The sequence below is a fragment of the Schistocerca cancellata genome, unplaced genomic scaffold (genome assembly GCF_023864275.1).
Source record: "Schistocerca cancellata isolate TAMUIC-IGC-003103 unplaced genomic scaffold, iqSchCanc2.1 HiC_scaffold_1082, whole genome shotgun sequence".
In the NCBI taxonomy this organism is placed as follows: domain Eukaryota; kingdom Metazoa; phylum Arthropoda; class Insecta; order Orthoptera; family Acrididae; genus Schistocerca; species Schistocerca cancellata.
In genome coordinates, this window is record NW_026047081.1 from 250833 (window position 1) to 273392 (window position 22560).

At 51.1% G+C, this 22560-nt stretch overlaps 34 non-coding genes across 34 annotated transcripts; 7 read left to right on the plus strand and 27 right to left on the minus strand.

Moving 5' to 3' along the window:
• Positions 1 to 152: 152 nt before the first annotated feature.
• On the minus strand, positions 153 to 224 carry Trnae-uuc (transfer RNA glutamic acid (anticodon UUC)). Its single transcript has one exon. It is a non-coding gene; the product is annotated as a tRNA-Glu (tRNA).
• Positions 225 to 661: 437 nt separating this feature from the next.
• On the minus strand, positions 662 to 734 carry Trnam-cau (transfer RNA methionine (anticodon CAU)). Its single transcript has one exon. It is a non-coding gene; the product is annotated as a tRNA-Met (tRNA).
• Positions 735 to 1027: 293 nt separating this feature from the next.
• Trnag-gcc (transfer RNA glycine (anticodon GCC)) lies at positions 1028 to 1098 on the minus strand. The gene has a single exon. It is a non-coding gene; the product is annotated as a tRNA-Gly (tRNA).
• Positions 1099 to 1421: 323 nt separating this feature from the next.
• Trnag-ucc (transfer RNA glycine (anticodon UCC)) lies at positions 1422 to 1493 on the plus strand. Its single transcript has one exon. It is a non-coding gene; the product is annotated as a tRNA-Gly (tRNA).
• Positions 1494 to 2225: 732 nt separating this feature from the next.
• On the minus strand, positions 2226 to 2299 carry Trnai-aau (transfer RNA isoleucine (anticodon AAU)). Its single transcript has one exon. It is a non-coding gene; the product is annotated as a tRNA-Ile (tRNA).
• A 257-nt stretch (positions 2300 to 2556) lies between these two features.
• Trnae-uuc (transfer RNA glutamic acid (anticodon UUC)) lies at positions 2557 to 2628 on the minus strand. The gene has a single exon. It is a non-coding gene; the product is annotated as a tRNA-Glu (tRNA).
• Positions 2629 to 3065: 437 nt separating this feature from the next.
• Positions 3066 to 3138, minus strand: Trnam-cau (transfer RNA methionine (anticodon CAU)). Its single transcript has one exon. It is a non-coding gene; the product is annotated as a tRNA-Met (tRNA).
• A 294-nt stretch (positions 3139 to 3432) lies between these two features.
• Positions 3433 to 3503, minus strand: Trnag-gcc (transfer RNA glycine (anticodon GCC)). The gene has a single exon. It is a non-coding gene; the product is annotated as a tRNA-Gly (tRNA).
• A 323-nt stretch (positions 3504 to 3826) lies between these two features.
• On the plus strand, positions 3827 to 3898 carry Trnag-ucc (transfer RNA glycine (anticodon UCC)). The gene has a single exon. It is a non-coding gene; the product is annotated as a tRNA-Gly (tRNA).
• A 744-nt stretch (positions 3899 to 4642) lies between these two features.
• Trnai-aau (transfer RNA isoleucine (anticodon AAU)) lies at positions 4643 to 4716 on the minus strand. Its single transcript has one exon. It is a non-coding gene; the product is annotated as a tRNA-Ile (tRNA).
• Positions 4717 to 4973: 257 nt separating this feature from the next.
• On the minus strand, positions 4974 to 5045 carry Trnae-uuc (transfer RNA glutamic acid (anticodon UUC)). The gene has a single exon. It is a non-coding gene; the product is annotated as a tRNA-Glu (tRNA).
• Positions 5046 to 5482: 437 nt separating this feature from the next.
• On the minus strand, positions 5483 to 5555 carry Trnam-cau (transfer RNA methionine (anticodon CAU)). Its single transcript has one exon. It is a non-coding gene; the product is annotated as a tRNA-Met (tRNA).
• A 294-nt stretch (positions 5556 to 5849) lies between these two features.
• Positions 5850 to 5920, minus strand: Trnag-gcc (transfer RNA glycine (anticodon GCC)). Its single transcript has one exon. It is a non-coding gene; the product is annotated as a tRNA-Gly (tRNA).
• A 323-nt stretch (positions 5921 to 6243) lies between these two features.
• Trnag-ucc (transfer RNA glycine (anticodon UCC)) lies at positions 6244 to 6315 on the plus strand. Its single transcript has one exon. It is a non-coding gene; the product is annotated as a tRNA-Gly (tRNA).
• A 744-nt stretch (positions 6316 to 7059) lies between these two features.
• Positions 7060 to 7133, minus strand: Trnai-aau (transfer RNA isoleucine (anticodon AAU)). The gene has a single exon. It is a non-coding gene; the product is annotated as a tRNA-Ile (tRNA).
• A 257-nt stretch (positions 7134 to 7390) lies between these two features.
• Trnae-uuc (transfer RNA glutamic acid (anticodon UUC)) lies at positions 7391 to 7462 on the minus strand. Its single transcript has one exon. It is a non-coding gene; the product is annotated as a tRNA-Glu (tRNA).
• Positions 7463 to 7899: 437 nt separating this feature from the next.
• Trnam-cau (transfer RNA methionine (anticodon CAU)) lies at positions 7900 to 7972 on the minus strand. Its single transcript has one exon. It is a non-coding gene; the product is annotated as a tRNA-Met (tRNA).
• A 6317-nt stretch (positions 7973 to 14289) lies between these two features.
• Positions 14290 to 14361, plus strand: Trnag-ucc (transfer RNA glycine (anticodon UCC)). The gene has a single exon. It is a non-coding gene; the product is annotated as a tRNA-Gly (tRNA).
• Positions 14362 to 15105: 744 nt separating this feature from the next.
• Positions 15106 to 15179, minus strand: Trnai-aau (transfer RNA isoleucine (anticodon AAU)). The gene has a single exon. It is a non-coding gene; the product is annotated as a tRNA-Ile (tRNA).
• A 257-nt stretch (positions 15180 to 15436) lies between these two features.
• On the minus strand, positions 15437 to 15508 carry Trnae-uuc (transfer RNA glutamic acid (anticodon UUC)). Its single transcript has one exon. It is a non-coding gene; the product is annotated as a tRNA-Glu (tRNA).
• Positions 15509 to 15945: 437 nt separating this feature from the next.
• Positions 15946 to 16018, minus strand: Trnam-cau (transfer RNA methionine (anticodon CAU)). The gene has a single exon. It is a non-coding gene; the product is annotated as a tRNA-Met (tRNA).
• Positions 16019 to 16312: 294 nt separating this feature from the next.
• Positions 16313 to 16383, minus strand: Trnag-gcc (transfer RNA glycine (anticodon GCC)). Its single transcript has one exon. It is a non-coding gene; the product is annotated as a tRNA-Gly (tRNA).
• A 323-nt stretch (positions 16384 to 16706) lies between these two features.
• On the plus strand, positions 16707 to 16778 carry Trnag-ucc (transfer RNA glycine (anticodon UCC)). The gene has a single exon. It is a non-coding gene; the product is annotated as a tRNA-Gly (tRNA).
• Positions 16779 to 17522: 744 nt separating this feature from the next.
• Trnai-aau (transfer RNA isoleucine (anticodon AAU)) lies at positions 17523 to 17596 on the minus strand. The gene has a single exon. It is a non-coding gene; the product is annotated as a tRNA-Ile (tRNA).
• Positions 17597 to 17853: 257 nt separating this feature from the next.
• Trnae-uuc (transfer RNA glutamic acid (anticodon UUC)) lies at positions 17854 to 17925 on the minus strand. The gene has a single exon. It is a non-coding gene; the product is annotated as a tRNA-Glu (tRNA).
• A 437-nt stretch (positions 17926 to 18362) lies between these two features.
• Positions 18363 to 18435, minus strand: Trnam-cau (transfer RNA methionine (anticodon CAU)). The gene has a single exon. It is a non-coding gene; the product is annotated as a tRNA-Met (tRNA).
• A 294-nt stretch (positions 18436 to 18729) lies between these two features.
• Trnag-gcc (transfer RNA glycine (anticodon GCC)) lies at positions 18730 to 18800 on the minus strand. The gene has a single exon. It is a non-coding gene; the product is annotated as a tRNA-Gly (tRNA).
• A 323-nt stretch (positions 18801 to 19123) lies between these two features.
• On the plus strand, positions 19124 to 19195 carry Trnag-ucc (transfer RNA glycine (anticodon UCC)). Its single transcript has one exon. It is a non-coding gene; the product is annotated as a tRNA-Gly (tRNA).
• Positions 19196 to 19940: 745 nt separating this feature from the next.
• Trnai-aau (transfer RNA isoleucine (anticodon AAU)) lies at positions 19941 to 20014 on the minus strand. The gene has a single exon. It is a non-coding gene; the product is annotated as a tRNA-Ile (tRNA).
• Positions 20015 to 20271: 257 nt separating this feature from the next.
• Trnae-uuc (transfer RNA glutamic acid (anticodon UUC)) lies at positions 20272 to 20343 on the minus strand. Its single transcript has one exon. It is a non-coding gene; the product is annotated as a tRNA-Glu (tRNA).
• Positions 20344 to 20780: 437 nt separating this feature from the next.
• On the minus strand, positions 20781 to 20853 carry Trnam-cau (transfer RNA methionine (anticodon CAU)). The gene has a single exon. It is a non-coding gene; the product is annotated as a tRNA-Met (tRNA).
• Positions 20854 to 21147: 294 nt separating this feature from the next.
• On the minus strand, positions 21148 to 21218 carry Trnag-gcc (transfer RNA glycine (anticodon GCC)). Its single transcript has one exon. It is a non-coding gene; the product is annotated as a tRNA-Gly (tRNA).
• Positions 21219 to 21541: 323 nt separating this feature from the next.
• Positions 21542 to 21613, plus strand: Trnag-ucc (transfer RNA glycine (anticodon UCC)). Its single transcript has one exon. It is a non-coding gene; the product is annotated as a tRNA-Gly (tRNA).
• Positions 21614 to 22358: 745 nt separating this feature from the next.
• On the minus strand, positions 22359 to 22432 carry Trnai-aau (transfer RNA isoleucine (anticodon AAU)). Its single transcript has one exon. It is a non-coding gene; the product is annotated as a tRNA-Ile (tRNA).
• Positions 22433 to 22560: the final 128 nt, after the last annotated feature.

The window sequence follows — 22560 nt, forward strand, 5'->3', positions numbered from 1 at the left end:
TATGCCGCTGCTCGTAGTAATTTCGTTGCGTGCCCGTTTCTCTCGACTGTTGTCAGCCGACGTTTACGAACCAGTAGCTATAATGCGAGGAGGACGTGAAACAGCATTTCGCACGGTCAAAACTTGTCGTCATTTGTTCCGAAAAAATTCCATTCCGGTACCGGGAATCGAACCCGGGCCTCCTGGGTGAAAGCCAGGTATCCTAGCCACTAGACCACACCGGACGTGCACATTCTTCTCCGGGTTTACACCCTCTCCACTCGCTTTCCGTTACGCACTTTCCCTGTTTGCGAGCATCTTCTCGCGTATGGCAAAAGTCACAGTCCTTTGCTTTTGGCCTCGTTGTTGCAGCGGTAGGAGGAAAAGCAAAGCTGTAAGTAGTAATATTTATTTACTTATTTCGCAAGTAAAGACCTGCTGCCTGTCATTATATAGCAGGTCATACATTGTGTGACTTTACATGTTATATCATACGAAATTCAGTTTTATTACTAGTACTTTTTTTCTTGAAAATTTTACAAAAGAACTGCAACTAGTAATAACGGGATGTAAACATTTTCACGCTGAGTCGTTGAAGCCTTGTGGATAACAAACTACTAAGTGTTTCGCTCCTTCGCAACCCCAGAGTCGTCGACTCAGCTGTGAACGATAGTAAATTAAATGCCCCGGGTGAGGATCGAACTCACGACCTTAAGATTATGAGACTTACGCGCTGCCTACTGCGCTACCGAGGCAGGCGATCGCCACAGTTTCTGGAATCTTGCTAAGTACCGAATACCAGTGGTAGAGAGTCTGCACTCCCTGGCTCATTTTTTCTGTTGCTACACGTGCATTCCCGGCGCGGCAGGCAACTTGCGATGCTAGGCCGACGCCAGTATGTACAATAGCACGCAAGAGTCCAAACGAGCAGTCGTGCGCGCTGCATGATTGCTTCTTTCCACACGGAATGCCGCGGTTCATTCTCATGGCTCACGCAGTTCGAGTGCGAAAGACACGCAGCACCACTATCGGAGAGAAAACAAAACGATGCATCGGCCGGGAATCGAACCCGGGCCGCCCGCGTGGCAGGCGAGCATTCTACCACTGAACCACCGATGCTCAGCTAGTTCACAGCTTCCTGGTGCTTTCCGCGGCAGACGTCTGAGGGGAAAGTGGGACTGCCGTCCAGCGCCGTCGCATCCTCTCGAGAGATTGCTACAGACGCTGAATCCTGCACTGCACTGCTTAAAAATGATCGTCTAAGTACTCTTGTGGCGCACGCACGCGACGACTCTTGCCAAAGGACGCGAAATGTGCGTAGAGACGCTGCCTGGATGAGCTCGCCTACCCCGTAACGCGCCTACAGCTACGACCACCTTCTGCCGCCGCCGACAGGCGGGAAGCAGACACAGCGCGGCTGGCGAGGCGCGGAAGGGAACTGTGCGGTGGTGGTGTAATGGTAAGCATAGTTGCCTTCCAAGCAGTTGATCCGGGTTCGATTCCCGGCCACCGCAGCAGGCTTTTACTTTTGCGTATGAGTACTTTTGCCACGCGTCCTTAAATTAATGTTTCTTTCCCCATCTTACCCGCTGCACGCCACCCTATAGCGTGTGCGTCGATTCCCCTTGTCGAGACTTTGCTCAGCTGACGCGAGAGCTGACGCTCTCCAATCGGCCTATATCAAAAGGACAAGCACGCGAAACGACTGAGAGAGATACGGCGAGCCGGGCACAACATTACTTATGCCACAAGTAAATACCTGCTGCCTGTTATCATGTATTGTCTGATTTTACATGTTCTGTCAGGCAAATTCCGTTTTATTACTAGTAGATTTCTTTTTTTTTTTCTTTGTTGAAAATTTTACAACACGCTCCTTCATTTCACTGTGGCCGCACGGCGCGACTTGGCATACCGAGAGGCAAAACGTGGCGCCAGTGCCCTTGACCGAATAGCGCTGCAGCTCCGAAACCGAAGAGGAAAGAGAAATACGAATTGAAACTGTCGACAGTGCCCTATGTTCGCAGGCGGTCACCCGCCCAAGCACTGACAACGCCCAACGTCGCGCACTTGTGGTGATCGGACGAGAAACTGTGTGTTCAGCGTGCTGTGACCAGTGAAATGTTTTAGCGCGTCCCGACAAGTCGCGTTCGGGTCCCCTATCAGCTCCCACACAATGTGACGATTTCTTTGTCACCATACTTCCCCAGGGAAATCGGCGTTGCCTTTTTGAAATAGTAAAATCGTAGTGGCCCGTGGGGGGATCGAACCCACGACCTTCGCGTTATTAGCACGACGCTCTAACCAACTGAGCTAACGGGCCTCGGTGCAGAAAGTCTCCCATTGCTTCGCGGGAATTGCTCTGCGTATTGCCATGTAACATTTCTATGGCAGCAATCCAACAGTGGACCAGCGTCTCTTCTCCCTCTATGCCGCTGCTCGTAGTAATTTCGTTGCGTGCCCGTTTCTCTCGACTGTTGTCAGCCGACGTTTACGAACCAGTAGCTATAATGCGAGGAGGACGTGAAACAGCATTTCGCACGGTCAAAACTTGTCGTCATTTGTTCCGAAAAAATTCCATTCCGGTACCGGGAATCGAACCCGGGCCTCCTGGGTGAAAGCCAGGTATCCTAGCCACTAGACCACACCGGACGTGCACATTCTTCTCCGGGTTTACACCCCCTCCACTCGCTTTCCGTTACGCACTTTCCCTGTTTGCGAGCATCTTCTCGCGGTTGGCAAAAGTCACAGTCCTTTGCTTTTGGCCTCGTTGTTGCAGCGGTAGGAGGAAAAGCAAAGCTGTAAGTAGTAATATTTATTTACTTATTTCGCAAGTAAAGACCTGCTGCCTGTCATTATATAGCAGGTCATACATTGTGTGACTTTACATGTTGTATCATACGAAATTCAGTTTTATTACTAGTACTTTTTTTCTTGAAAATTTTACAAAAGAACTGCAACTAGTAATAACGGGATGTAAACATTTTCACGCTGAGTCGTTGAAGCCTTGTGGATAACAAACTACTAAGTGTTTCGCTCCTTCGCAACCCCAGAGTCGTCGACTCAGCTGTGAACGATAGTAAATTAAATGCCCCGGGTGAGGATCGAACTCACGACCTTAAGATTATGAGACTTACGCGCTGCCTACTGCGCTACCGAGGCAGGCGATCGCCACAGCTTCTGGAATCTTGCTAAGTACCGAATACCAGTGGTAGAGAGTCTGCACTCCCTGGCTCATTTTTTCTGTTGCTACACGTGCATTCCCGGCGCGGCAGGCAACTTGCGATGCTAGGCCGACGCCAGTATGTACAATAGCACGCAAGAGTCCAAACGAGCAGTCGTGCGCGCTGCATGATTGCTTCTTTCCACACGGAATCCCGCGGTTCATTCTCATGGCTCACGCAGTTCGAGTGCGAAAGACACGCAGCACCACTATCGGAGAAAAAAACAAAACGATGCATCGGCCGGGAATCGAACCCGGGCCGCCCGCGTGGCAGGCGAGCATTCTACCACTGAACCACCGATGCTCAGCTAGTTCACAGCTTCCTGGTGCTTTCCGCGGCAGACTTCTGAGGGGAAAGTGGGACTGCCGTCCAGCGCCGTCGCATCCTCTCGAGAGATTGCTACAGACGCTGAATCCTGCACTGCACTGCTTAAAAATGATCGTCTAAGTACTCTTGTGGCGCACGCACGCGACGACTCTTGCCAAAGGACGCGAAATGTGCGTAGAGACGCTGCCTGGATGAGCTCGCCTACCCCGTAACGCGCCTACAGCTACGACCACCTTCTGCCGCCGCCGACAGGCGGGAAGCAGACACAGCGCGGCTGGCGAGGCGCGGAAGGGAACTGTGCGGTGGTGGTGTAATGGTAAGCATAGTTGCCTTCCAAGCAGTTGATCCGGGTTCGATTCCCGGCCACCGCAGCAGGCTTTTACTTTTGCGTATGAGTACTTTTGCCACGCGTCCTTAAATTAATGTTTCTTTCCCCATCTTACCCGCTGCACGCCACCCTATAGCGTGTGCGTCGATTCCCCTTGAGTCTCGACTTGTCTCGACTTTGCTCAGCTGACGCGAGAGCTGACGCTCTCCAATCGGCCTATATCAAAAGGACAAGCACGCGAAACGACTGAGAGAGATACGGCGAGCCGGGCACAACATTACTTATGCCACAAGTAAATACCTGCTGCCTGTTATCATGTATTGTCTGATTTTACATGTTCTGTCAGGCAAATTCCGTTTTATTACTAGTAGATTTCTTTTTTTTTTTCTTTGTTGAAAATTTTACAACACGCTCCTTCATTTCACTGTGGCCGCACGGCGCGACTTGGCATACCGAGAGGCAAAACGTGGCGCCAGTGCCCTTGACCGAATAGCGCTGCAGCTCCGAAACCGAAGAGGAAAGAGAAATACGAATTGAAACTGTCGACAGTGCCCTATGTTCGCAGGCGGTCACCCGCCCAAGCACTGACAACGCCCAACGTCGCGCACTTGTGGTGATCGGACGAGAAACTGTGTGTTCAGCGTGCTGTGACCAGTGAAATGTTTTAGCGCGTCCCGACAAGTCGCGTTCGGGTCCCCTATCAGCTCCCACACAATGTGACGATTTCTTTGTCACCATACTTCCCCAGGGAAATCGGCGTTGCCTTTTTGAAATAGTAAAATCGTAGTGGCCCGTGGGGGGATCGAACCCACGACCTTCGCGTTATTAGCACGACGCTCTAACCAACTGAGCTAACGGGCCTCGGTGCAGAAAGTCTCCCATTGCTTCGCGGGAATTGCTCTGCGTATTGCCATGTAACATTTCTATGGCAGCAATCCAACAGTGGACCAGCGTCTCTTCTCCCTCTATGCCGCTGCTCGTAGTAATTTCGTTGCGTGCCCGTTTCTCTCGACTGTTGTCAGCCGACGTTTACGAACCAGTAGCTATAATGCGAGGAGGACGTGAAACAGCATTTCGCACGGTCAAAACTTGTCGTCATTTGTTCCGAAAAAATTCCATTCCGGTACCGGGAATCGAACCCGGGCCTCCTGGGTGAAAGCCAGGTATCCTAGCCACTAGACCACACCGGACGTGCACATTCTTCTCCGGGTTTACACCCCCTCCACTCGCTTTCCGTTACGCACTTTCCCTGTTTGCGAGCATCTTCTCGCGTATGGCAAAAGTCACAGTCCTTTGCTTTTGGCCTCGTTGTTGCAGCGGTAGGAGGAAAAGCAAAGCTGTAAGTAGTAATATTTATTTACTTATTTCGCAAGTAAAGACCTGCTGCCTGTCATTATATAGCAGGTCATACATTGTGTGACTTTACATGTTATATCATACGAAATTCAGTTTTATTACTAGTACTTTTTTTCTTGAAAATTTTACAAAAGAACTGCAACTAGTAATAACGGGATGTAAACATTTTCACGCTGAGTCGTTGAAGCCTTGTGGATAACAAACTACTAAGTGTTTCGCTCCTTCGCAACCCCAGAGTCGTCGACTCAGCTGTGAACGATAGTAAATTAAATGCCCCGGGTGATGATCGAACTCACGACCTTAAGATTATGAGACTTACGCGCTGCCTACTGCGCTACCGAGGCAGGCGATCGCCACAGCTTCTGGAATCTTGCTAAGTACCGAATACCAGTGGTAGAGAGTCTGCACTCCCTGGCTCATTTTTTCTGTTGCTACACGTGCATTCCCGGCGCGGCAGGCAACTTGCGATGCTAGGCCGACGCCAGTATGTACAATAGCACGCAAGAGTCCAAACGAGCAGTCGTGCGCGCTGCATGATTGCTTCTTTCCACACGGAATCCCGCGGTTCATTCTCATGGCTCACGCAGTTCGAGTGCGAAAGACACGCAGCACCACTATCGGAGAAAAAAACAAAACGATGCATCGGCCGGGAATCGAACCCGGGCCGCCCGCGTGGCAGGCGAGCATTCTACCACTGAACCACCGATGCTCAGCTAGTTCACAGCTTCCTGGTGCTTTCCGCGGCAGACGTCTGAGGGGAAAGTGGGACTGCCGTCCAGCGCCGTCGCATCCTCTCGAGAGATTGCTACAGACGCTGAATCCTGCACTGCACTGCTTAAAAATGATCGTCTAAGTACTCTTGTGGCGCACGCACGCGACGACTCTTGCCAAAGGACGCGAAATGTGCGTAGAGACGCTGCCTGGATGAGCTCGCCCACCCCGTAACGCGCCTACAGCTACGACCACCTTCTGCCGCCGCCGACAGGCGGGAAGCAGACACAGCGCGGCTGGCGAGGCGCGGAAGGGAACTGTGCGGTGGTGGTGTAATGGTAAGCATAGTTGCCTTCCAAGCAGTTGATCCGGGTTCGATTCCCGGCCACCGCAGCAGGCTTTTACTTTTGCGTATGAGTACTTTTGCCACGCGTCCTTAAATTAATGTTTCTTTCCCCATCTTACCCGCTGCACGCCACCCTATAGCGTGTGCGTCGATTCCCCTTGAGTCTCGACTTGTCTCGACTTTGCTCAGCTGACGCGAGAGCTGACGCTCTCCAATCGGCCTATATCAAAAGGACAAGCACGCGAAACGACTGAGAGAGATACGGCGAGCCGGGCACAACATTACTTATGCCACAAGTAAATACCTGCTGCCTGTTATCATGTATTGTCTGATTTTACATGTTCTGTCAGGCAAATTCCGTTTTATTACTAGTAGATTTCTTTTTTTTTTTCTTTGTTGAAAATTTTACAACACGCTCCTTCATTTCACTGTGGCCGCACGGCGCGACTTGGCATACCGAGAGGCAAAACGTGGCGCCAGTGCCCTTGACCGAATAGCGCTGCAGCTCCGAAACCGAAGAGGAAAGAGAAATACGAATTGAAACTGTCGACAGTGCCCTATGTTCGCAGGCGGTCACCCGCCCAAGCACTGACAACGCCCAACGTCGCGCACTTGTGGTGATCGGACGAGAAACTGTGTGTTCAGCGTGCTGTGACCAGTGAAATGTTTTAGCGCGTCCCGACAAGTCGCGTTCGGGTCCCCTATCAGCTCCCACACAATGTGACGATTTCTTTGTCACCATACTTCCCCAGGGAAATCGGCGTTGCCTTTTTGAAATAGTAAAATCGTAGTGGCCCGTGGGGGGATCGAACCCACGACCTTCGCGTTATTAGCACGACGCTCTAACCAACTGAGCTAACGGGCCTCGGTGCAGAAAGTCTCCCATTGCTTCGCGGGAATTGCTCTGCGTATTGCCATGTAACATTTCTATGGCAGCAATCCAACAGTGGACCAGCGTCTCTTCTCCCTCTATGCCGCTGCTCGTAGTAATTTCGTTGCGTGCCCGTTTCTCTCGACTGTTGTCAGCCGACGTTTACGAACCAGTAGCTATAATGCGAGGAGGACGTGAAACAGCATTTCGCACGGTCAAAACTTGTCGTCATTTGTTCCGAAAAAATTCCATTCCGGTACCGGGAATCGAACCCGGGCCTCCTGGGTGAAAGCCAGGTATCCTAGCCACTAGACCACACCGGACGTGCACATTCTTCTCCGGGTTTACACCCCCTCCACTCGCTTTCCGTTACGCACTTTCCCTGTTTGCGAGCATCTTCTCGCGTATGGCAAAAGTCACAGTCCTTTGCTTTTGGCCTCGTTGTTGCAGCGGTAGGAGGAAAAGCAAAGCTGTAAGTAGTAATATTTATTTACTTATTTCGCAAGTAAAGACCTGCTGCCTGTCATTATATAGCAGGTCATACATTGTGTGACTTTACATGTTATATCATACGAAATTCAGTTTTATTACTAGTACTTTTTTTCTTGAAAATTTTACAAAAGAACTGCAACTAGTAATAACGGGATGTAAACATTTTCACGCTGAGTCGTTGAAGCCTTGTGGATAACAAACTACTAAGTGTTTCGCTCCTTCGCAACCCCAGAGTCGTCGACTCAGCTGTGAACGATAGTAAATTAAATGCCCCGGGTGATGATCGAACTCACGACCTTAAGATTATGAGACTTACGCGCTGCCTACTGCGCTACCGAGGCAGGCGATCGCCACAGCTTCTGGAATCTTGCTAAGTACCGAATACCAGTGGTAGAGAGTCTGCACTCCCTGGCTCATTTTTTCTGTTGCTACACGTGCATTCCCGGCGCGGCAGGCAACTTGCGATGCTAGGCCGACGCCAGTATGTACAATAGCACGCAAGAGTCCAAACGAGCAGTCGTGCGCGCTGCATGATTGCTTCTTTCCACACGGAATCCCGCGGTTCATTCTCATGGCTCACGCAGTTCGAGTGCGAAAGACACGCAGCACCACTATCGGAGAAAAAAACAAAACGATGCATCGGCCGGGAATCGAACCCGGGCCGCCCGCGTGGCAGGCGAGCATTCTACCACTTTTTTTTTTTTTTTTTTTTGTGGTATATGCTCGTCGCTGACGGCTTCTCTTGTGGATCGTGGTGTGAAATCAATAAATCAATAAATAAATAAAAATCAATAAATCCTTCCACATAGTCAAATCCGCTGTCAATCCATGTAATGCACAATAAAAGACACCGTACATCTTCAAACGGTGAAAATAACAAAATAAAATCTCCATCCTAAAAGAAGCCACAGGCGACTAGTAACTAAAAGTCTTAAGAGAGTTCTTCTTTGTAAAAAATAAAACACAATAAAACACAATAAATGCCATTCCATTCTTGGAGAACAAGATGCGCTTGGAGAAGACAAACTAAAAACCCACTCCGAAGTTCATAAGAAGAAGGTAGGGAAAGGAAATTAAAATAACATTGTCACTTCCATGTGAGAAACGAAATGCATCACTGCTGTAAGTCAGATAAAAGAAATGAAAAATATTTTTCTTCTGCAGCGCATAATATCCTCACAGACGCATCAAAACCATCAGGTGAAATGCAAACAAAAATGATTGAAAAATGAACAATAAGAAATAGCCTCCTCATTCTTCAACAGAGTTTTCTGTGTATCAATGATTGAACGTCTTCGCGTAACCATGTTGTAACGCTGCACGTAGAAAATTGGCAAAAAGTTCGTTGTAATGCTTGAGCCGCTTTACATGGGAATGTGCATCCCACATGTACGCTAAATAAGTACACACGTCCTTAACTTGGCAGTCCAGAATTGCATAGACCGTGTGGCCTAGGAGCCACACCATTGTATTGTGCTTCGCGCGAGGGAACGGTTTAAACCCTGGCGCAAGGACATCATTGACAGTCACGTGTGAGGGTGTCGTCCTGTTGATCAGAGCCACCATGACCCTACACAGTTCCCAGACGGCCGACACAAGGCGACATTGAAAGCGATGCTCCCGTGTGTCCGGAACGCCGCAAGCACCACAGTTGGCAGACGGCAGCAAGCGGATGTCCGAGAGACGTTGGTTTGTGGCCACCGTATTGTTGACCAGTTTATACCATTGGGACCGAACGCCGGAGGGCAACACGGAATGATGAATATTAAGCCACACTTGCCGCCAGTTGGTCGCGGGGAAGCGAAGAGCGAGCTTGTGAGGGGGTGGCCGCCCCACCATTGCCGCATACAATCCGCGAACATTCCGGTTCCTGTCCAGCGCCGCTTCCAGGACGTAGCTCCGCTGCAGGTAGTAAGCTCTGACGTAGCCGAGTTGATACGGGATGCCCACCACGGACACCGGTGCGCTCTCGGAGGGCGGACGGTAAGCGACGAGCAAGGCCGCCGCCGTTCCATCCGGGCTGTCAGCTTGCAGGGCGGCCGTGCGGTGCACCAGCAGCGCCGAACACTTCCGGGAAAAATCTACGAGGCCGAGTCCCCCGAAGGTGGTGTCGAGGACGCAGGTCGCCGCCCGAACCTTGAAAATTTCGTGGCGCCACAGGAGCCAGTACGCGGCCTGCGAGAATGACCGGGCGAGTGGTCGCGGAACGTCCAGGAGTTGTGCCACGTACCAGGCCTTGGAATACACGGCGCTGTTAATTAGGTCGACCTTCTGGAGGAGGGTGAGGCGTCGGCTGGCGTAAGTCTTACAGAGGCCTTTGACATGATTGAGCAGCCGGCGCCAGGTGCGCGCCCGCATCTGCTGAGGATTAGCGGTAACATCGAGGCCCAAGATCGTATGAGTACGGGCTACTCGAAACCAAGTCTGATCGGGATCCACTTCGCAATTTCCTAAAGGAATCAATACAGTCTTCCTTGGATTAATCAGGGCACCCGACGCACATTCGTACAACCCCAGTAAGGGCCGGATTTGATGAAAATCGGTGTCGTCGCCGATAAAAACACCTACGTCGTCAGCGTAAGCGAGACACTTCACTGAGGCACGATGAATATCCACGCCGCCTATCGTGCGGTCTAGCGCTCGCAACAGTGGGTCCAAAGCAATTACAAAAAGGTACATAGATAAGGGACAGCCCTGTCGCACCGATCTACTAAGAACTATAGGTGGCGTTCGCCATCCATTAATTGTCACCACCGAACTGGCCCCTGTCAGGAAATGGCGAATCACGCGAATGAAGCGGAAGCCAAAACCCAGCCTTTCCATAACTTGCGTCAAATAATCGTGGCTCATCCGGTCAAACGCATTGGCAAAGTCCACAGAGAGGACAGCTGCTGAAAGTCGGTGGACGGCGGAGTAAGCGATGACGTCACGATAGGTAGATGCCGCATTGATTATGGTCCGCCTCTTAACGCCGCAAGATTGATATGGACAGATGACATTGTCCATGACCGCCTGCATCTTCGCCGCAACACATCTGGCCGCCAGCTTGTAATCAGCATTTAACAGCGTAATTGGCCTCAGATCGGTGACACGGCACGTACCCCGTTTTTTGGGGATAAGAACAATGTGCCCTTCGAGAAACTGACTCGGGATGGCAATGCCGCGAAGCACTTCGTTCACCACTACCGTAAATTTGTCCCCTACAATATCCCAGAAAGCAATATAAAATTCTGTAGGAAGACCGTCGGGTCCAGGCGACTTGCCCGTTGTACTGGCTTTCAATATCTGTAATACTTCCTGGTTCGACATCTCTGCAACCAGCTCTTCACGGTCATGATCGGACAAGCAGTCGACTAAGTCTTGTAATAAAAGCCGCGTGGCCTCGCCGTCCGCGGTAGCGTCGTGAAAAAGCGAAGTATAATAGTCGGCGATATGGCGGACAATTTCGTGCCGCTGCGATAAGACAATCCCCGCATCAGTTTCCAACGCATCAATATACTTTTTGCGAGCCTGTTTCTTCTCCCGGGCAAGATGATAGAGCGACGGCTCCTCGTCATCGATGTGGCACAAGGGACGGCTCCGAATCGTTAAACCTTTCGACCTTTCCCGGTGCAACCGCAGAATTCTGGCTTTAATTTTGCTCAGACGGAGTCTAACGTTGGCGTCGGGGCCAACAGGTGAATTGATAGCATCCTGTAAGCACTGCTGATAAAATGCCAACGTACGCCTGTGCCAGTAACTCGCTTCGCGACTATATAATTGCGCCGCCTTCCGCAAAATCGGTTTGGCATGCGCCACCCACCACTCGATGCAGGACCCGTAATTGTGGACTTTCGCTAAACACCGCTGCCACGCAACACGCACCTCCGCACGGAGCCCTTCGGCACCCAGATACCCGGTATTCAATTTCCAATATGTTGGAAGAGATTTCGTGCGACAGCACTGCAACCGCAAAGCACACACGTAGCCACAATGATCACTCATGGCGACAGGCAGAACTTCGACTGCGCATAAAGCGTCTGTTAGCTCCCGTGATACGTAGATTCTATCAATTCTACTGGCTCCTCCAGCAGAAAAGTGCGTATACTGCGTCATGATGGGGTGGTAGTGACGCCACGAATCACGCAATTCCGCTGCAGTTAAAAGGGTATTCAGTTCTGCACATTTAGTGGGGGTGGGATATTGGTCCGCATTGGCAACAACACAATTGAAATCACCACCGAATATAATGGGACGAGCCGTAGCCAAAAAGGGGCATACGTCCGTGGTAAAAAAACGAGCTCTTGTGCGTTTTTGATCAGTCCCCGAGGGCACATACACGTTGACAAATTGGACGCCCGCAATGACACACGCCAGTACACGACCATCAGGGAGAAGTCTGATGTCCGTAGGTTCGAAAAACGACTTAAATAAAATTGCTGTGCCACAGTTATTGTCACTATTAAGATTGTAAATAACATCGTAGCCTGGAATATTGCTAAAAACATCACTAGACACTTCTTGAAGAAGGGCAATACTAAAATTTCCATGATATAATACATCTTTAAAAGCAGCTACCTTGTGCACCGCTGAGATACCGGCAACGTTTAATGTCAAAACAGAAAACACACTCGATGGGTGTGGGTGCGTTGACATTGTAAGCAGATGGACAAGACAGAGCAATATAAAAAGCACGAACGAAGTGATAAAAACGCTGGACTGACACTTAAATGAATGGCAGCTGGCATAAAATGGAAATTTCAATTGTTCTTAAAACACTGTAGTGGTTAGTAGCAAGTCTACAAAAACATGGCACAACAATACACCGGACACAGTTCAAGACACATTCTTTCTAGGTCAAGCGCAATGTAGGTGGACTCATGACAACGATGTGGGTCTGCGCGCATTTCTACTGGCCCCCCTCGTCCTCCTGCTGCTGCCACCACGGGCTGTGAGTGTCAGGTGGCGGGGGTGGTCGTGCGTCGCCCGACGGCTTGGTGGCCTCCGCCTGGCCGCCGCGCGATGCGACGGCCGGCTGTGACGGCGCAGAATGTTTGCGCGGGCGCTGTGGTGACTGCTCACTGCTCTGTTCCAACTTACGCTTCGCAGCGGCAATGTCCTGTTCCTTCCCGGCACTGAGAAATTGTTTCAACCGTTCAGTGTGTGCTCGAATCTTCTCTGTCCTGGCGGGGCTGCTACTACGGGAGGAACCCTGTGACATTGCCTCACTTTCACTGCCACTCTCCGTGGCTGGCGGATTCGCGAGGACGGCCGGGTTCTGATCCTTGACCTGTTTACCCTTGCCCCGCTGGCGACGTTGCTTTTTGCTTTCCGCTGAAAGCGGTACAGTATCGGCAGAAGTTGGTACCGGGAGGGACGGCGGGGGTAAAGAAGCGTCTGTTGCCTCCACCGACTCCGATTGAACGGCAGCAGTATTAACAGGGCGTATGTCCCTTTCGTCATCAACCCGGTCGGTCGGGGTAGGCGGGTCCTGGACAACCTCCATTTCCTCCTGCCCGACAGTCGTGTTACCATGTTCCGCGACAGGCGTGTCTTCGATGGAAACAATGGCCGTCGGTCGGGCGGTCGGACGATCGGTCGGACCGGTAAAGGATGTTCCTGCTACAACCTCACTCATAAGAGGCACAAACTTATCGCCACCACCCACATCTTCGCGCGGTAACTGAACTGGCCGCCGTCGAGGGCAGTCACCCCTCAAATGTTCCGTGGAATGGCATACGGCACATGTCGGCGGTTGCCCGATATATGAGATTTGTGCACGAACTCCACCGATTACAAAATAGGAAGGAATATGTTGTCTCAAATCCATCCGGACACTACGCACACCACTAGCTACTTTGTAACGGTATGCACTCGACCACTTCTCCATTGTAATATTCAGAATGTCACCAAAACGAGACAAAGCACGAGATAAAATTTGATCAGGGCATTCCGGTGGTACATTAAAAACACGGACAGTTCGAATTCCATACCCTGACGCCACGATTTGCACAGTACTAATACTGCCGTCTGCATGTTTAAAACGGCGACTGCCACCAAATTTAGCAACAAATTTTTCACACATGTCACCAGAGGTAAATTTCAAGAACAAGCAATACTGAACAAAGTCCAATTGAAAAGTGTCTACGATTTCTTCCGGTATCTTTAAGTCTTCGAATAACCATTCGTGTATTTCAAATGCGGTAGGGCGGACAGCACTTCTATCAAAGACACACTGAGCGGTGTTAGCTCTCGAAAATGTCGACATTTTGTTACTTACAAATCTTGAAGTCAGAAATCACGAAGAACGAAGCGCCAAAGTCCCGGCGATGTAAACAAATCGACGACGGCAGCGGAGCTCCGCGCGACGTGCTGCCTGGTGCTTTCCGCGCAGACGTCTGAGGGGAAAGTGGGACTGCCGTCCAGCGCCGTCGCATCCTCTCGAGAGATTGCTACAGACGCTGAATCCTGCACTGCACTGCTTAAAAATGATCGTCTAAGTACTCTTGTGGCGCACGCACGCGACGACTCTTGCCAAAGGACGCGAAATGTGCGTAGAGACGCTGCCTGGATGAGCTCGCCTACCCCGTAACGCGCCTACAGCTACGACCACCTTCTGCCGCCGCCGACAGGCGGGAAGCAGACACAGCGCGGCTGGCGAGGCGCGGAAGGGAACTGTGCGGTGGTGGTGTAATGGTAAGCATAGTTGCCTTCCAAGCAGTTGATCCGGGTTCGATTCCCGGCCACCGCAGCAGGCTTTTACTTTTGCGTATGAGTACTTTTGCCACGCGTCCTTAAATTAATGTTTCTTTCCCCATCTTACCCGCTGCACGCCACCCTATAGCGTGTGCGTCGATTCCCCTTGAGTCTCGACTTGTCTCGACTTTGCTCAGCTGACGCGAGAGCTGACGCTCTCCAATCGGCCTATATCAAAAGGACAAGCACGCGAAACGACTGAGAGAGATACGGCGAGCCGGGCACAACATTACTTATGCCACAAGTAAATACCTGCTGCCTGTTATCATGTATTGTCTGATTTTACATGTTCTGTCAGGCAAATTCCGTTTTATTACTAGTAGATTTCTTTTTTTTTTTCTTTGTTGAAAATTTTACAACACGCTCCTTCATTTCACTGTGGCCGCACGGCGCGACTTGGCATACCGAGAGGCAAAACGTGGCGCCAGTGCCCTTGACCGAATAGCGCTGCAGCTCCGAAACCGAAGAGGAAAGAGAAATACGAATTGAAACTGTCGACAGTGCCCTATGTTCGCAGGCGGTCACCCGCCCAAGCACTGACAACGCCCAACGTCGCGCACTTGTGGTGATCGGACGAGAAACTGTGTGTTCAGCGTGCTGTGACCAGTGAAATGTTTTAGCGCGTCCCGACAAGTCGCGTTCGGGTCCCCTATCAGCTCCCACACAATGTGACGATTTCTTTGTCACCATACTTCCCCAGGGAAATCGGCGTTGCCTTTTTGAAATAGTAAAATCGTAGTGGCCCGTGGGGGGATCGAACCCACGACCTTCGCGTTATTAGCACGACGCTCTAACCAACTGAGCTAACGGGCCTCGGTGCAGAAAGTCTCCCATTGCTTCGCGGGAATTGCTCTGCGTATTGCCATGTAACATTTCTATGGCAGCAATCCAACAGTGGACCAGCGTCTCTTCTCCCTCTATGCCGCTGCTCGTAGTAATTTCGTTGCGTGCCCGTTTCTCTCGACTGTTGTCAGCCGACGTTTACGAACCAGTAGCTATAATGCGAGGAGGACGTGAAACAGCATTTCGCACGGTCAAAACTTGTCGTCATTTGTTCCGAAAAAATTCCATTCCGGTACCGGGAATCGAACCCGGGCCTCCTGGGTGAAAGCCAGGTATCCTAGCCACTAGACCACACCGGACGTGCACATTCTTCTCCGGGTTTACACCCCCTCCACTCGCTTTCCGTTACGCACTTTCCCTGTTTGCGAGCATCTTCTCGCGGTTGGCAAAAGTCACAGTCCTTTGCTTTTGGCCTCGTTGTTGCAGCGGTAGGAGGAAAAGCAAAGCTGTAAGTAGTAATATTTATTTACTTATTTCGCAAGTAAAGACCTGCTGCCTGTCATTATATAGCAGGTCATACATTGTGTGACTTTACATGTTGTATCATACGAAATTCAGTTTTATTACTAGTACTTTTTTTCTTGAAAATTTTACAAAAGAACTGCAACTAGTAATAACGGGATGTAAACATTTTCACGCTGAGTCGTTGAAGCCTTGTGGATAACAAACTACTAAGTGTTTCGCTCCTTCGCAACCCCAGAGTCGTCGACTCAGCTGTGAACGATAGTAAATTAAATGCCCCGGGTGAGGATCGAACTCACGACCTTAAGATTATGAGACTTACGCGCTGCCTACTGCGCTACCGAGGCAGGCGATCGCCACAGCTTCTGGAATCTTGCTAAGTACCGAATACCAGTGGTAGAGAGTCTGCACTCCCTGGCTCATTTTTTCTGTTGCTACACGTGCATTCCCGGCGCGGCAGGCAACTTGCGATGCTAGGCCGACGCCAGTATGTACAATAGCACGCAAGAGTCCAAACGAGCAGTCGTGCGCGCTGCATGATTGCTTCTTTCCACACGGAATCCCGCGGTTCATTCTCATGGCTCACGCAGTTCGAGTGCGAAAGACACGCAGCACCACTATCGGAGAAAAAAACAAAACGATGCATCGGCCGGGAATCGAACCCGGGCCGCCCGCGTGGCAGGCGAGCATTCTACCACTGAACCACCGATGCTCAGCTAGTTCACAGCTTCCTGGTGCTTTCCGCGGCAGACGTCTGAGGGGAAAGTGGGACTGCCGTCCAGCGCCGTCGCATCCTCTCGAGAGATTGCTACAGACGCTGAATCCTGCACTGCACTGCTTAAAAATGATCGTCTAAGTACTCTTGTGGCGCACGCACGCGACGACTCTTGCCAAAGGACGCGAAATGTGCGTAGAGACGCTGCCTGGATGAGCTCGCCTACCCCGTAACGCGCCTACAGCTACGACCACCTTCTGCCGCCGCCGACAGGCGGGAAGCAGACACAGCGCGGCTGGCGAGGCGCGGAAGGGAACTGTGCGGTGGTGGTGTAATGGTAAGCATAGTTGCCTTCCAAGCAGTTGATCCGGGTTCGATTCCCGGCCACCGCAGCAGGCTTTTACTTTTGCGTATGAGTACTTTTGCCACGCGTCCTTAAATTAATGTTTCTTTCCCCATCTTACCCGCTGCACGCCACCCTATAGCGTGTGCGTCGATTCCCCTTGAGTCTCGACTTGTCTCGACTTTGCTCAGCTGACGCGAGAGCTGACGCTCTCCAATCGGCCTATATCAAAAGGACAAGCACGCGAAACGACTGAGAGAGATACGGCGAGCCGGGCACAACATTACTTATGCCACAAGTAAATACCTGCTGCCTGTTATCATGTATTGTCTGATTTTACATGTTCTGTCAGGCAAATTCCGTTTTATTACTAGTAGATTTCTTTTTTTTTTTCTTTGTTGAAAATTTTACAACACGCTCCTTCATTTCACTGTGGCCGCACGGCGCGACTTGGCATACCGAGAGGCAAAACGTGGCGCCAGTGCCCTTGACCGAATAGCGCTGCAGCTCCGAAACCGAAGAGGAAAGAGAAATACGAATTGAAACTGTCGACAGTGCCCTATGTTCGCAGGCGGTCACCCGCCCAAGCACTGACAACGCCCAACGTCGCGCACTTGTGGTGATCGGACGAGAAACTGTGTGTTCAGCGTGCTGTGACCAGTGAAATGTTTTAGCGCGTCCCGACAAGTCGCGTTCGGGTCCCCTATCAGCTCCCACACAATGTGACGATTTCTTTGTCACCATACTTCCCCAGGGAAATCGGCGTTGCCTTTTTGAAATAGTAAAATCGTAGTGGCCCGTGGGGGGATCGAACCCACGACCTTCGCGTTATTAGCACGACGCTCTAACCAACTGAGCTAACGGGCCTCGGTGCAGAAAGTCTCCCATTGCTTCGCGGGAATTGCTCTGCGTATTGCCATGTAACATTTCTATGGCAGCAATCCAACAGTGGACCAGCGTCTCTTCTCCCTCTATGCCGCTGCTCGTAGTAATTTCGTTGCGTGCCCGTTTCTCTCGACTGTTGTCAGCCGACGTTTACGAACCAGTAGCTATAATGCGAGGAGGACGTGAAACAGCATTTCGCACGGTCAAAACTTGTCGTCATTTGTTCCGAAAAAATGCCATTCCGGTACCGGGAATCGAACCCGGGCCTCCTGGGTGAAAGCCAGGTATCCTAGCCACTAGACCACACCGGACGTGCACATTCTTCTTCGGGTTTACACCCCCTCCACTCGCTTTCCGTTACGCACTTTCCCTGTTTGCGAGCATCTTCTCGCGTATGGCAAAAGTCACAGTCCTTTGCTTTTGGCCTCGTTGTTGCAGCGGTAGGAGGAAAAGCAAAGCTGTAAGTAGTAATATTTATTTACTTATTTCGCAAGTAAAGACCTGCTGCCTGTCATTATATAGCAGGTCATACATTGTGTGACTTTACATGTTATATCATACGAAATTCAGTTTTATTACTAGTACTTTTTTTCTTGAAAATTTTACAAAAGAACTGCAACTAGTAATAACGGGATGTAAACATTTTCACGCTGAGTCGTTGAAGCCTTGTGGATAACAAACTACTAAGTGTTTCGCTCCTTCGCAACCCCAGAGTCGTCGACTCAGCTGTGAACGATAGTAAATTAAATGCCCCGGGTGAGGATCGAACTCACGACCTTAAGATTATGAGACTTACGCGCTGCCTACTGCGCTACCGAGGCAGGCGATCGCCACAGCTTCTGGAATCTTGCTAAGTACCGAATACCAGTGGTAGAGAGTCTGCACTCCCTGGCTCATTTTTTCTGTTGCTACACGTGCATTCCCGGCGCGGCAGGCAACTTGCGATGCTAGGCCGACGCCAGTATGTACAATAGCACGCAAGAGTCCAAACGAGCAGTCGTGCGCGCTGCATGATTGCTTCTTTCCACACGGAATCCCGCGGTTCATTCTCATGGCTCACGCAGTTCGAGTGCGAAAGACACGCAGCACCACTATCGGAGAAAAAAACAAAACGATGCATCGGCCGGGAATCGAACCCGGGCCGCCCGCGTGGCAGGCGAGCATTCTACCACTGAACCACCGATGCTCAGCTAGTTCACAGCTTCCTGGTGCTTTCCGCGGCAGACGTCTGAGGGGAAAGTGGGACTGCCGTCCAGCGCCGTCGCATCCTCTCGAGAGATTGCTACAGACGCTGAATCCTGCACTGCACTGCTTAAAAATGATCGTCTAAGTACTCTTGTGGCGCACGCACGCGACGACTCTTGCCAAAGGACGCGAAATGTGCGTAGAGACGCTGCCTGGATGAGGTCGCCTACCCCGTAACGCGCCTACAGCTACGACCACCTTCTGCCGCCGCCGACAGGCGGGAAGCAGACACAGCGCGGCTGGCGAGGCGCGGAAGGGAACTGTGCGGTGGTGGTGTAATGGTAAGCATAGTTGCCTTCCAAGCAGTTGATCCGGGTTCTATTCCCGGCCACCGCAGCAGGCTTTTACTTTTGCGTATGAGTACTTTTGCCACGCGTCCTTAAATTAATGTTTCTTTCCCCATCTTACCCGCTGCACGCCACCCTATAGCGTGTGCGTCGATTCCCCTTGAGTCTCGACTTGTCTCGACTTTGCTCAGCTGACGCGAGAGCTGACGCTCTCCAATCGGCCTATATCAAAAGGACAAGCACGCGAAACGACTGAGAGAGATACGGCGAGCCGGGCACAACATTACTTATGCCACAAGTAAATACCTGCTGCCTGTTATCATGTATTGTCTGATTTTACATGTTCTGTCAGGCAAATTCCGTTTTATTACTAGTAGATTTCTTTTTTTTTTTTCTTTGTTGAAAATTTTACAACACGCTCCTTCATTTCACTGTGGCCGCACGGCGCGACTTGGCATACCGAGAGGCAAAACGTGGCGCCAGTGCCCTTGACCGAATAGCGCTGCAGCTCCGAAACCGAAGAGGAAAGAGAAATACGAATTGAAACTGTCGACAGTGCCCTATGTTCGCAGGCGGTCACCCGCCCAAGCACTGACAACGCCCAACGTCGCGCACTTGTGGTGATCGGACGAGAAACTGTGTGTTCAGCGTGCTGTGACCAGTGAAATGTTTTAGCGCGTCCCGACAAGTCGCGTTCGGGTCCCCTATCAGCTCCCACACAATGTGACGATTTCTTTGTCACCATACTTCCCCAGGGAAATCGGCGTTGCCTTTTTGAAATAGTAAAATCGTAGTGGCCCGTGGGGGGATCGAACCCACGACCTTCGCGTTATTAGCACGACGCTCTAACCAACTGAGCTAACGGGCCTCGGTGCAGAAAGTCTCCCATTGCTTCGCGGGAATTGCTCTGCGTATTGCCATGTAACATTTCTATGGCAGCAATCCAACAGTGGACCAGCGTCTCTTCTCCCTCTATGCCGCTGCTCGTAGTAATTTCGTTGCGTGCCCGTTTCTCTCGACTGTTGTCAGCCGACGTTTACGAACCAGTAGCTATAATGCGAGGAGGACGTGAAACAGCATTTCGCACGGTCAAAACTTGTCGTCATTTGTTCCGAAAAAATTCCATTCCGGTACCGGGAATCGAACCCGGGCCTCCTGGGTGAAGGCCAGGTATCCTAGCCACTAGACCACACCGGACGTGCACATTCTTCTCCGGGTTTACACCCCCTCCACTCGCTTTCCGTTACGCACTTTCCCTGTTTGCGAGCATCTTCTCGCGTATGGCAAAAGTCACAGTCCTTTGCTTTTGGCCTCGTTGTTGCAGCGGTAGGAGGAAAAGCAAAGCTGTAAGTAGTAATATTTATTTACTTATTTCGCAAGTAAAGACCTGCTGCCTGTCATTATATAGCAGGTCATACATTGTGTGACTTTACATGTTATATCATACGAAATTCAGTTTTATTACTAGTACTTTTTTTCTTGAAAATTTTACAAAAGAACTGCAACTAGTAATAACGGGATGTAAACATTTTCACGCTGAGTCGTTGAAGCCTTGTGGATAACAAACTACTAAGTGTTTCGCTCCTTCGCAACCCCAGAGTCGTCGACTCAGCTGTGAACGATAGTAAATTAAATGCCCCGGGTGAGGATCGAACTCACGACCTTAAGATTATGAGACTTACGCGCTGCCTACTGCGCTACCGAGGCAGGCGATCGCCACAGCTTCTGGAATCTTGCTAAGTACCGAATACCAGTGGTAGAGAGTCTGCACTCCCTGGCTCATTTTTTCTGTTGCTACACGTGCATTCCCGGCGCGGCAGGCAACTTGCGATGCTAGGCCGACGCCAGTATGTACAATAGCACGCAAGAGTCCAAACGAGCAGTCGTGCGCGCTGCATGATTGCTTCTTTCCACACGGAATCCCGCGGTTCATTCTCATGGCTCACGCAGTTCGAGTGCGAAAGACACGCAGCACCACTATCGGAGAAAAAAACAAAACGATGCATCGGCCGGGAATCGAACCCGGGCCGCCCGCGTGGCAGGCGAGCATTCTACCACTGAACCACCGATGCTCAGCTACTTCACAGCTTCCTGGTGCTTTCCGCGGCAGACGTCTGAGGGGAAAGTGGGACTGCCGTCCAGCGCCGTCGCATCCTCTCGAGAGATTGCTACAGACGCTGAATCCTGCACTGCACTGCTTAAAAATGATCGTCTAAGTACTCTTGTGGCGCACGCACGCGACGACTCTTGCCAAAGGACGCGAAATGTGCGTAGAGACGCTGCCTGGATGAGCTCGCCTACCCCGTAACGCGCCTACAGCTACGACCACCTTCTGCCGCCGCCGACAGGCGGGAAGCAGACACAGCGCGGCTGGCGAGGCGCGGAAGGGAACTGTGCGGTGGTGGTGTAATGGTAAGCATAGTTGCCTTCCAAGCAGTTGATCCGGGTTCGATTCCCGGCCACCGCAGCAGGCTTTTACTTTTGCGTATGAGTACTTTTGCCACGCGTCCTTAAATTAATGTTTCTTTCCCCATCTTACCCGCTGCACGCCACCCTATAGCGTGTGCGTCGATTCCCCTTGAGTCTCGACTTGTCTCGACTTTGCTCAGCTGACGCGAGAGCTGACGCTCTCCAATCGGCCTATATCAAAAGGACAAGCACGCGAAACGACTGAGAGAGATACGGCGAGCCGGGCACAACATTACTTATGCCACAAGTAAATACCTGCTGCCTGTTATCATGTATTGTCTGATTTTACATGTTCTGTCAGGCAAATTCCGTTTTATTACTAGTAGATTTCTTTTTTTTTTTTCTTTGTTGAAAATTTTACAACACGCTCCTTCATTTCACTGTGGCCGCACGGCGCGACTTGGCATACCGAGAGGCAAAACGTGGCGCCAGTGCCCTTGACCGAATAGCGCTGCAGCTCCGAAACCGAAGAGGAAAGAGAAATACGAATTGAAACTGTCGACAGTGCCCTATGTTCGCAGGCGGTCACCCGCCCAAGCACTGACAACGCCCAACGTCGCGCACTTGTGGTGATCGGACGAGAAACTGTGTGTTCAGCGTGCTGTGACCAGTGAAATGTTTTAGCGCGTCCCGACAAGTCGCGTTCGGGTCCCCTATCAGCTCCCACACAATGTGACGATTTCTTTGTCACCATACTTCCCCAGGGAAATCGGCGTTGCCTTTTTGAAATAGTAAAATCGTAGTGGCCCGTGGGGGGATCGAACCCACGACCTTCGCGTTATTAGCACGACGCTCTAACCAACTGAGCTAACGGGCCTCGGTGCAGAAAGTCTCCCATTGCTTCGCGGGAATTGCTCTGCGTATTGCCATGTAACATTTCTATGGCAGCAATCCAACAGTGGACCAGCGTCTCTTCTCCCTCTATGCCGCTGCTCGTAGTAATTT